Here is a 12,346-nt window from a genome sequence, read left to right on the forward strand (position 1 = left end):
CTTATCTTGTCTGTTTTAAAAGCGGTGGAGGGCTTCTCTGGTGGCGCAGTGGTTGCGCGTCCGCCTGCCGATGCAGGGGAACCGGGTTCACCACAAAAAAAAAAAAAAAAAAAAAAAAAAAGCGGTGGAGGCTCATATTGATTATAAGTCGAATGCCAATAACAAAGGATTTTTAAACGTGCCTCGGGGTCTTAGTTCTCTGATGACGGGTGGAACCTGTGCCCTCTGCAGTGGGGGCACAGAGTCCTAACCACTGGACCGCCAGGGGAGTCCCCTGTGTCTTACTTTGTGAATTTTAACGTCTAGAAGTTTGTAGTGTGAAACCAGTCTAGTAACACTTTAAATGTAAGGCTAAACCCTAGTGGGTACTAGATTGAGTTTGTCAGCTTTAATAATAGGCAGTTATTTTATCAGTAAAAGTGAATTTATTTGAGAATAGCCAGAAGAATTGCAATTTGGCATATACAAACTATGGCAGGCCATAGGCAAATCCAGAGAACCAGGAAGGGGAGCTTGCTTTTATAGGGCATGTGGGTGGGGACTTTGGGAGGGGCAATAATAAGCAGAGTCCTTTGCAGGAAGAACCTTCTCATTGGTTAGGTGACTACAGTTTCTGATTGGCTGGGCTGCCCTTGGGAAAAGAGACGTTTTCTTCCTGCTGGATAGCAAAGTAGGCATCGCCTTCCTGTCCAGATGTAGGGCCACATCTCTTCCTGTTTGAAGTAATTGGGTTTGCAGTGAAGCTGGCCAGTTGGACAGCAGAACTTTCCTTATTGTCTTGTTCCCTCTGGTTTTGCAGGGGAGGCTTCACTAGGTGTGTGGTATTATAAGAAGCAGTAATGCCTTCTGTTTTTATGTTTTTTGGGTATTTTTGTTTGTTTGTTTTTGTTTTTTTTTTCTGGCTGTGCCACTCAGCTTGTGGGATCTTAGTTCCCCAACCCTGGGATCGAACCCAGGCCCTCAGCAGTGAAAGCACGAAGTCCTAACCACTGGACCGCCGGGGAATTCCCAGTCTGATATCTTTTAAAGCTTAAGATTTTATTTGTGAAATTTGGGGATTTGTTTAGAGAACTTTATTGTGAGTTTAAAAAGAAAACTGTAAGTGAAATAATAGAGAAATTGTATTTCACAACATGTTTTAATCTACTATAATTAGGTTGGTTAAGCAAGGATGGCTTAGTGTTGTGAAATGTATTATGTTCAGCAGTCAAAATACACACAATCTTCTATAATAGATATCAGAATAACATTTAATAACACAACACTCATTCCTGAAAACCTAAAATGGACTTTCCTCATCATGTTAAGGAAGAATTTTCTATCTTAAACCAACAGCAGACATTTCTAGAGACATTCCAATTAAAACAACAAAAGAATATATCTGATATTGGTCTTTATTTAATGTGAAAATTCTTGTGAATCCACAAAATAAGAGGTATACTTTTGAGAAGGAAGAGAAATTTTACAGTATTACTATTTTCTCTGCAGGAACATGGTAGTATTCCATTTATCTGAACCAGCCTTTCTTCTCAGTAAAAGTTTTAAAGTTCTGTGTATTTCCTATATTTTGAGTAAGGTCAGTATATAATATGAGATTCAGTTTACAAAAGAATAATAGCAAAAGCTCTAGATGTCAAATGCAGTAGATTCTTGTTATTGACGGTAGTTAGGTTCTATAAAGTTGCTGTGAACCCTGAATTAGCGAATAGTGAACCATTGCTCCTAGGAGGAACACAGGTTCTCTGTGTTTGAGTCTCTGGTCACGGCATTTTCATCAACTCATCAATGCATAACCTCGTTTTATGTGTGTTTTCTGTTTAAAAACACCTTATTTAGTATATATTGTTTCATTTACATTGAATTCACAATCTACAGCACTGTAATGTATGCCTGAACAGAGTTTTTCTAAGACATGTATTTTTTCCAAATGACACATCACAGCCTTCTTGCTTTATGGATACTAGATAGCACTATGCTTGGGGGCCATTTTAAACAACAAACTTACCACCCCAAAGCACAAAAGTACCAAAAAACTGTGGCACTAAATTGAGCATGAGGGATGTTTGTTTACTGTATGAGACCTGGAACAAGAGGCACTGTCACTTTATTCAGCCTCAGCCTAGAACAGCCAAGTGGCACATCAGGTAATGTTTTTTTGCTGCTCTAAAGCATGCATGGTCCATGCATGACCATGGAAGCACCATTAGTACTGATTTTGGAGTTATAAATAAATTTTAGCAAGGAAGTGACTTCCCGAGTACAGAATAATTAATGATGATTGACCATACTTAACATATTTTGGTAAGATTATTCTGAAGTATTTTGTGTATTTTGTTACTATAGTGAGGGATATCTTATCCCACTATTTGAATTCTAACAATTTCACCTATTCTAAGATGGATTTTTAAAATATATTTTAATATCACTGAAATTGAGATGCATCTTAAATGGTATAAATTTAGATTTGGTATCAAAGTTAAATCATCAAGCTTTTTTCTTTGTTAGTAGTAACATACAATAACAAGTGCATCCAAAAATTGATATCTTAGATTTGGTGAACTACAGAAATTATGGTGTGATTCATATGGCTCTTAAGTAGAGCCATACTCTACTTTGTCTTTAAAGGATAATATGCATTGTGAATCTGCAAGGAGAGTAAAGATTTTCCATGTTTTCTAGAACTTTGTAATTTTCTCCTCTTTGAGTGCTTGTGGAACAGTGGCAAAAATCAGTTCTAGCTTTTTAAAAATTCCTGAGCATAAAATAAAAAATAGTACCATAGTCCAGTGTAGGAAGACTGACCAGTGTAAAGATAGAAATTGTCTCCAATTGGTTTAGTGCAATTATCTTGGTGAATCTTTAAGTAACTTCTTTACTGACAGTATGTCAACTAATACGTACTTAATGCTTATTCTGTGCCCAGTTTTTCTGATTAATTTATAGATTTAATGAAATTGCCAGAAGCTTTTTTTTTAATGGACAATAACTATTCCTCCCATCTGACAAACATTTGGGTACTTACTCTGCCAGGTTCTGTGCTAATAAGCCCTTTACAAGTTATTTCTTTTTTTTTTTTTTTTTAATATTTTACCTTTAAAAAAATTTTATTTATTTTTTAATTTTTTGGCTGCATCGGGTCTTAGTTGCAGCACATGGGATTTTCACTGAGGCACGCGGGATCTTTTGTTGCGGCACGTGGGCTCTTTGTTGCGGTGCGTGGGCTTCTCTCTAGTTGTGGCATGCGGGTTTTCTCTAGTTGTGGCGTGCAGGCTCCAGGGCGCGTGGGCTCTGTAGTTTGCAGCATGCAAGCTCTCTAGTTGAAGCTGTGCGAGCTCAGTAGTTGCAGTGCACAGGCTTAGCTGCCCTGTGGCATGTGAGAACCCAGGGATTGAACCCACGTCCCCTGCATTGGAAGGTGGATTCTTTACCACTGGACCACCAGGGAAGTCCCCTACATGTTATTTCTTTTAACCCTCGGAACAGCTCTGTAGCAGAAAGAAAACTTGTGCCCAGAGAGGTTAGATAACTGCCTAAAGTCCCAGTTAGTAAGCAGCAGAGCTAGAATTTAGATGCAAGTCTCTTAGAACCCTGTGTTTTTAACTGGTAAATTGGTTCCGTTGTTCATTCTGAAGAAGGAATAGGCTGTAGGAGATTCATTATCTTTCTAGAAAGGAATTAGAAAGGTGTGGGAGAACTTAACCTTACTAGATACCAAACATTGTAAAATATTAAAATCAAAGGAAATTATCTTGATACTCATGCAGTTTTCAGCCAGATTTCATTTTTGGTTTATCAAGTAATTTTTTAATAGTGCTTATTGCTATGAAGGTAGAAGACCATTTGGAGTAGGTTAATGGGAATCTAAATTGAAAAACTTTAAGCAGGTTAAGATATGTCAGAAGTCTTAAATTTTTTTCTGTACTTTGATGCAGGATTCCATTTGAGAGTCCAAGGGAAAAACGTTGACAGAATGCTCATTATATTTCTTAATTAAAAAGGAAAACAACCCTGTCTGTCTAAAATTAGAGGAATGGTTAAATCACCTAAAGGATAAACCTGGAGTCACCAAACATTTGCTGTAGAGGACCAGGTAGTAAATGTTGTAGGCTTTATGGGCCATATCGTCTCTGTCTCAGCTATTCAACTCTGCTCAAAGCAGCTATAGGCAAATATTTTTATAACAGTAAAAAATAAATAAATAAGTAAATCCTAACTATCTAAATGTCCAACAGGAAAAGAGTTGAGTAAATTGTTTATGTATATAGTAAACTACATCACTGAAAATGAACTAGAGCTACGTGTGTCAACATGGATGAGTCAGACAATATTGAGCAAATAATGCAAGTAGCAGAATACATATGTTATTCTATGTAAATACTATATAAATAAGGAAGATGTAAACTGTATTTAGGGATGCTGACGTGGCTAAAGTTTAGAGATGTGTGCAAGAATGATAAATTCCGGGGAGCAGTCACTTCTGAGGGATGGAAGGAAGGAGGGGAGTGTGATAGCAGATGGGGATGCATGAGTTTTAACTAGGTAATGTTTCTCAAGCTGGCAGATGGGTATACTTAGGTTGAACCATATGAAATTGCTGATGTTTGATTGTCTTAACCTACAAAAACATTGATTTCATATTGTTCAGCTTACTATTTCTGTGCTTTTTTTTTTTTTTTAGATTTTTGGGGGTAGGAGTTTATTAATTTATTTATTTTTGCTGTGTTGGGTCTTCGTTTCTGTGCAAGGGCTTTCTCTAGTTGTGGCAAGCGGGGGCCACTCTTCATCACGGTGCGCGGGCCTCTCACTATCGCGGCCTCTCTTGTTGCGGAGCACAGGCTCCAGATGCGCAGGCTCAGCGGTTGTGGCTCACGGGCCTAGTTGCTCCGCGGCATGTGGGATCCTCCCAGACCAGGGCTCGAACCCGTGTCCCCTGCATTAGCAGGCAGATTCTCAACCACTGTGCCACTAAGGAAGCCCTTCTGTGCATTTTTTATATAAAATAATATATAATTTTTTAAACTGCTTGAAAATTTGGCTAAAGAAAAATAAATATTCAGCTACACTGTCTCTGAAAATGACATTGATGATTTTGGGCACAAGAGGTGGCATTTGCTATAATTATGTTTGGGTGATAAAAGTTAAAGCTTGTTAAAATTTCAGATGCCCATCCACTGTCAGCCTGTGATGTGTTGGTAAATGTTTAACAATTTGTGGCATTTGCTGACTTCCTACCTTGGAAATTTAACCACTGCCATGCTGTTAAACAGCTCACAACATTTCTGAAATTTTGACAAACTGCCCTTTTACACTGGTATTGCACACCCTGAACATCTCCGTACTCTCTTCAGCTCTTTTCTCTCTGTTCTGGCTTGAAGTATAACCACCTCATTGTTTATATCTGGATTGGTAAATTAGGCCTCTTTTGATATGGTCCTGACAGGATGAAGCTGCAGAATTGGAGGTAGATTTAGGAGTTTGTTAATGCAGGTCCTGGGAGTTAGAGTGATGGGAATGGAAACCAATAACCCTAAGTGGTTCACAAGGTCTTTCTGGCCAGCTCTCAGTTCTTGACTTCTGGACCAAATTTCTTCTAGGTCAGCTGTCCAGGGACCACCTATATTCTCATCCTCTTAATGCCTCTACAGTTTACACACCTTGCTACCTCTTGCTGCCTGTTTCAGCAACAGAGAAGCATATGGTCATACCTTTCACTTTAGTAAAGTTGTAAGTCTTCCAAGGTCTATATTAACATGTCTGTTGAAGCACAGAATGACAACAGAGTTTTCCTATATAGTATTTGGAAGTTGTTTTGAATATGGTTATTTTTTTGTTAAATATTGGAAGTCACATCCCTGAAGAATGTGGGGAAACTGGCCATTTGAGAATAGACACTGAGGATACATGAGAGAATGACAGTAAAGACCCATAGGATGTAGACCTTTAAATAGTACTTCTTTCTAGTGAATACCTCGAGATAACTTGTAATTGATAACTAAATTAGTTGACTTGGTATAGAGAATTATATCTATGTCAGTGTTGGAAGATATTTTATAGTTCAAGTTAATATACTAGAATAGCTAATTCTAAGTAACTTTAATGTAACTTTCTCCAGATTTTAAACCTATTTTTTCTGAAATTTCATTTTTAAGTCTTTGAATATGCTTTTATTTTTACTGACATTTGGATTAAAATAACCCAGCTTTATTGAGATGTAATTTACATATCATACAATTTACCCATTTAAAGTGTACAGTTCAGTGGCTGTTAGTATATTTACAGAGTTGTGCGTCCATCACCACAATCAATTTTAGGTTTCATTACTGCAAAAAAGATATCCCATCCCCCTTAGGCATCAACCTCCAGTCTCCCCCTGTTCCCCTATAACCCTAGCCAACCGCTAATCTACTTTCTGTCTATAAATTTGCCTTGTCCAGATATTTCATATAAATGGAATCATAATGTATGATCCTTTGAAAACTGACTGACTTAGCACAGTGTTTTCAAGGTTCATCCAAGTTGTAGCATGTGTCAGTACCTCAGTCATTTTATTGCTGAATAATATCCCATGGTATGGATATACCACTTTCTATTTACCCATTCATCAGTTGATGGACATTTGGGTTATTTCCATTTTGGGCTATTGTGAGTAATACTGCTATGAACATTTCTGTACAAGTTTCGATAAACATATGTTTTTAATTCTCTTGTGTGTATACCTAGGAATGGAACTACTGGATCATGTGGTAACTATGTTTAACACTTTGAGGAACTGCTAGACTGTTTTCCAAAGTGGCTATACCGTTTGACATTCCCACCAACAACGTATAAAAGGTATAAGGGTTCCAATTTCCACATCTTTACCAACAATTATTATCCAACATTTGGATGTTGTTACTCATGTCCTGTGTTGCCATAACGATAGGAGATGCGATATCCATGTTGTGCCAAAGTAAACACTGTACATTCTGAGTTTGAATGGCAGGTTTTTTTCTCCAAGAGTATTGCTACATTTAAAACTGACATATTAAAATCACTGTAACCAAGACGGCATTTCCACCTGTATAAAGTGAGGCTCAGGAAAGTGAAATGTCAATTAGATTTTTAAAAAATTATTATTTATATATTTGGTTGCGTGGGGTCTTAGTTGTGGCAGGCAGCCTCCTTAGTTGTGGCACATAGGCTCCTTAGTTGTGGCATGCAAACTCCCAGTTGCCGCATGCACGTGGGATCCAATTCCCTGACAAGCGATGGAACCCGGGCCCCCTGCACTGGGAGCGTGGAGTCCTATCCACTGTGCCACCAAGGAAGTCCCATCAATTAGATTTTTACCTATGTCTCCCCCAGGACTACTAGTAAGAACACATCACACTAGATCAGCCTGTCCTTGGGAGAGGAGGTGAGAAGCCATCTAATATTTTGATGGCTGGAACAGCATTCCAACAAGCTATTTGCTTCCGAAAACATAACCTCCCAATCAGCTCTTGTGCTAAATCACTGCCATGATCTCATAATAATTGCCTTTGTCCACTGGCTGCAGAGGAGAAGTAGGTCCTGGACGATGGGAATTGCTAGGCAGCTTAGACCCAGATTGTCCTGTCTTTATTTTTCTTTTTAATTTAATTTAATTTAATTTTTTATTTTATTTCATTTTTTTGGCCCCACCTCACAACTTGTGGGCTCTCAGTTCCCGGACCAGGGACTGAACCCAGGCCATGGCAGTGAAAGCCCAGAATCCTAACCACTAGGCCACCAGGGAACTCCCCTGTCTTTATTATAAACAGCCTTCATGGCAGAACTGGCCATTTGAGGACAGAGGTATCTCTGAGCCTTTCACTCTCGGGAACCTCTCCAGTTGATTTGATGCATCTGAAAAAAATCAGCATTTCCACAACAAGGAATAGTTTCATTCTAGAAGCCAAAATAAAATATGGAAAGGTAAGTGACAAGAATTTCCAAAACTGGAGCGTCAGTTTTCTTTGTGTTTTGATCCATGGACAGGTTAATGTTCACTCGGCTGCTACCTTTTGCCCAGTTAAGAGCCTCTAAATCACAGACTGATCTACAGCTTGTGCAATCTGAATCTGTGTTCCATTCTGCAGTTTTAAGATTTGAGCCAGGGGCCTGGCATTTGTTTTTATTGGGTATTTCCCCTTAACTGCATATATAAAGCTTTTGAAAATTGCTTTTTGTTTTTCCTTGCTGGAAATAGTGTACATCATCTGAGGAATTTGGCTAATATGCATCTTAATGCACTGGTAAGTGAAGGGAAACCAATAAACTTTCTTGGGGAACTGTATTAGTCAGTGTTCTCTAAAGAAACAGGACCACTAAAAGATATTTACATATACAAAGAGGTTTATTATAATGAATTGGCTCACACAATTATAAAGCCTGAGAGAAGACCAGAGGCAATCAGCCCTCTGCAAGCTGGAGACCCAAGAAAGTTCCAGTCTGAGCCTGAAGACCTGAGAATCAATGGTGTAAGTCCAAGTCCTGAGAACTGGGGAAGCTGATGGTGTAAGTTCCAGTCTGAGGGCAGAAGACCAATGTCCAGATCAATCAGTCTGGCACAAAGAGCAAACTCTTCCTCTGCTTTTTTCTATTCAGGCCCTCAACAGATTGGATGATGCCCACCCAAACTGGGCAGGGCAATGTGCTTTACGCAGTCTACCAACTCAGATGCTAATCTCATCCAGAAACATCTTCACAGACACACCCAGAAGTAATGTTAAACCAAATATTTGGGCACTGTAACCCAGTCGACACATAAAATTAACCATCACAAGAGCAGTGCTTTACATCCGTCTTAATCATCTCCTTCCCTCTTTCGTATTTACTCCTTACCACTAGTCACCTTCACCTCTGATCTACTTTTTCTCCCACTCACTGAACTGCAGTCTTCCCTTTCAGAGTGTGTCTTCTGTGTATATTTACACTGTTTTGGTGTAACATTGATAGTCCATGTGTATATGTTTTTGTTGGCACCCAACTTAGAAAAACCAAATATTCTGCTAAGAACATGCTGTACTTCAATAAGAAGCATGTTTATTTAAACCAAGACCTTTTTGGACTATTACTTCAGATTTATTGTGGATTATCTTTCAGTAAGAAATAATGTGCTTGAGTTTCCTAATCATACTTTTATAATAGGCTTCCAGCCTTTACTAAATGTTCTCATGAAATGACAGCTCTCAGGGAATATCCATGAAAATGAAAACCTAAAAATTATCTCTCATATAGGGGTGACATGTCTCTTCCTCTCCATATTCCTGCCTGAGCACATAAAATAGAACAGAGTCCATAAAATGCTGAGGGTGGAAGAGGCTTGGTCGTTTTGTTTACCTCATCCCCAAGGGGGTCTGTATTTTGTTGACATTCCCCAGGGGCATCCTGTAAAAGGCAGGTATGGAGGTCCTCCACTCTGGCTTCCTCCTTTCTGTGTGTTCGTAAGAGCGCTCTGTGTATCAGGTTACTCCTATAAACTTGTTCTGAAGTGTGCCTTGGGGGAAGAATCATTCTATCTTCCAACCCAAGTTATGTTCTTTAATCTAGCTTTACCACTAACAAAGCAGGTAATCTGACCCCACCTGTCTTCTCAATTTCATTCAAAACCCAGAGATGAGGTTAATTGGCACTTTTGAAACCCCAAAACCTCACAATAAAGGTACAAATAGGATCCTAATAAATGAGTTTGGTCACAAATTCCTGATGCGTATTTGTGACATACATGCATACATACATCTACCTGTCTATCCCTCCTTTATTTAAAGATGGACTGAGGTCAACCATGAACCAGAAAATAAAAAATCTGAAGTATTGGAGACCTCTGTTTAAATGGGTTTGGTAAGCATCCATGGTTAGTCACCAAGCCAATATCTATTCTGTGCTCTTACCAAGAGAACCTAGTTTGCGGGGGGCGGGGGGGGGGGGGGGGGGGGGTAGGAATGTGTCAAGCTTTAAATATTCTGTGCTCTTACCAAGAGAACCTAGTTTGCGGGGGGCGGGGGGGGGGGGCGGGGGGGGGGTAGAAATGTGTCAAGCTTTAAAAGCTTTATTTTCCCACTTACTTTGTGCTTATCAGGAACCCTTTGACCTAGTTCTGATTAATGATATATAAATGGAAATCTCTTAGAGGGATTTTGGAAAAGCTACTATTTTCAGATAAAAAGGAACAGACTCATCTGACTTGGGTCTTTTATTCTTTATCCCTCCCACCTTCTTCCCTGGAACACAGATGGGATAACTGGAGCTGTAGCAGCTGTTTTTACAATGAGGAAAAGTCCATTAGAGACCTAGACCCTGACATTCTTTTTTTCTTTTTAAATTAATTTATTTACGTTTGGCTGCGTTGGGTCTTTGTTGCTGCACGCGGGCTTTCTCTAGTTGCAGCAGGCAGGGGATACTCTTTGCGGAGCATGGGCTCTAGGCACATGGGCTTCAGTAGTTGTGGCACACAGGCTCAGTAGTGTGGCACACAGACTTAGTTGCTCCATGGCACGTGGGATCATCCCAGACCAGGGATTGAATCCGTGTCCCCTGCATTGGCAGGCGGATTCTTAACCGCTGCGCCACCAGGGAAGTCCTTACTCTGACATTCTTAAGGTGTTAAACCAATGCCAGCAACTGTCTTCCTCTGAACTTCTTTTTCTGCAAGAAAAAAATATCCCTTTAGAATAAACCATAGTAAGTTGCTTTTTCTATTATCTGTTGCCAAATGTCATTCCTAAGGGATGGAGTTTCTAATGGAAGAGACCACTTAGCCCCGGTGCTACAATACTACTGATTTGTTCAGCTAACTTAGTAAGGACTGGGTGAATCATCAAGGTAACAATTCTACACATTATTAGAGGTTTAAAATGGGATTTGGCAAGACTTTATACAATATATGTGACAAACAACATATGAGTTTATAGCAGAGCAAGTTGGTTGTGACAGTGCATCCCCCCCCATTGCATTAAGGAGTGAGGCAAAAACCAGGGGTGTGTTCAGTATCTACTTGATTAATAGTTTGCAGTGAATATGCTGTACTGACTACTCAGTAGGATTTTGAAGTGGTTTGGTAGATGGTGATTGATTATATTTATCTTAGAATTAGTATGCCCTAGTGGAATTGTATGCCACTTTCATTCTGTTTGACCTTTCAAACATGCAAAATAGAATGGTACATTGAATTCCCATATAGTTACTACCCACCTTCAACAATTGTCAACTTATGGTCAAACTTGTTTCATCTGTACTGCCACCCATCTCCCCACCCTTACCCCCCACCATGACCCACTGGATTATTTTCAAGCAGATCTGAGATATTTCATCTATAAATGTTTCAGGGCTGTTTTTAAAAATATTACCACAGTATCATTCTCATGCACAACAGTACTGTCAAATATCCAGGCAGTGTTCAAATTTCTGAAATTATAGGGAATTTCTTGGTGGTCCAGTGGTTAGGACTCTATGCTTTCTCCGCCAAGGGTGCAGGTTTGATCTCTGGTTGGGGAACTAAGGTCCCACAAGCTGTGCGGGGTGGCCAAAAAAAAAAAAATCTTATAAATTATATTTTGGTAGTTGATTTCTTACTCCATTTTGTTTCTTTTTCCTTGCAATTTGTAAAGTTTCCTGACTTCTTCCTTTTGCTAATTGCACCCCATTTGGTCTTTTAACATGTTTCTTTGTCCCCTGAATTTCCGGGAAACTGGAAGTTTGATTGAAGTTCACCTGCTTCAAGTTTAATTTTTTGTTTGTAATTTTTCATAGGTGGCATTCACATTCTTTTGCATTGCTGTGTTCTTCACAGCTTCTTAAGCAGTGTAACACAGTGATTGAAAAGGGGAGTCTTAGGGAATTCCCTGGTGGTCCAGTGGTTAGGACTTGGCACTTTCACTGCCATGGCCAGGGTTCGATTCCCGGTCAGGGAACTGAGATCCCACAAGCCGTACATCATGGCCAAAAAAAAAAGGTAGTTACTATAAATTTCTTTCTTTAACTGGCCCTCAGAAAGCACAGCTAATAAATGTTAATTTTTGGATTATTAGTACTTGAGCTATAGTAATGGCACCTAATAATATCTTACATTTTAGCAATTTTTAATTTTCTGGTTAATAAACATTTTCGTGTATTTGATTTAAATTTGATGCTCATAACAATTCAGTGATAGCATGGCATATTATGCACATTTTTAGTTGACTAAACTTCAGAGGGGTTAAATGTCTTTTCCTAGGTCTCACAGCTCATAAGTTAAAAGGGGCAGATCTTCTATCTGGCTCCCCATTCCAATTTTGGGATTTGTTTTCAACACTATTATACTATTCAGAAACAAATAATATGCAATTCTAATAGATTGATTCCAGTA

At 39.1% G+C, this 12,346-nt stretch overlaps 1 non-coding gene across 1 annotated transcript; it reads left to right on the forward strand.

Annotated features, from left to right (window-relative positions):
• Nucleotides 1-11,840: 11,840 nt before the first annotated feature.
• On the forward strand, nucleotides 11,841-11,912 carry TRNAE-UUC (transfer RNA glutamic acid (anticodon UUC)). The gene has a single exon. It is a non-coding gene; the product is annotated as a tRNA-Glu (tRNA).
• Nucleotides 11,913-12,346: the final 434 nt, after the last annotated feature.

This window comes from Physeter macrocephalus, chromosome 19 (assembly GCF_002837175.3).
Source record: "Physeter macrocephalus isolate SW-GA chromosome 19, ASM283717v5, whole genome shotgun sequence".
Taxonomy (NCBI): Eukaryota; Metazoa; Chordata; class Mammalia; order Artiodactyla; family Physeteridae; genus Physeter; species Physeter macrocephalus.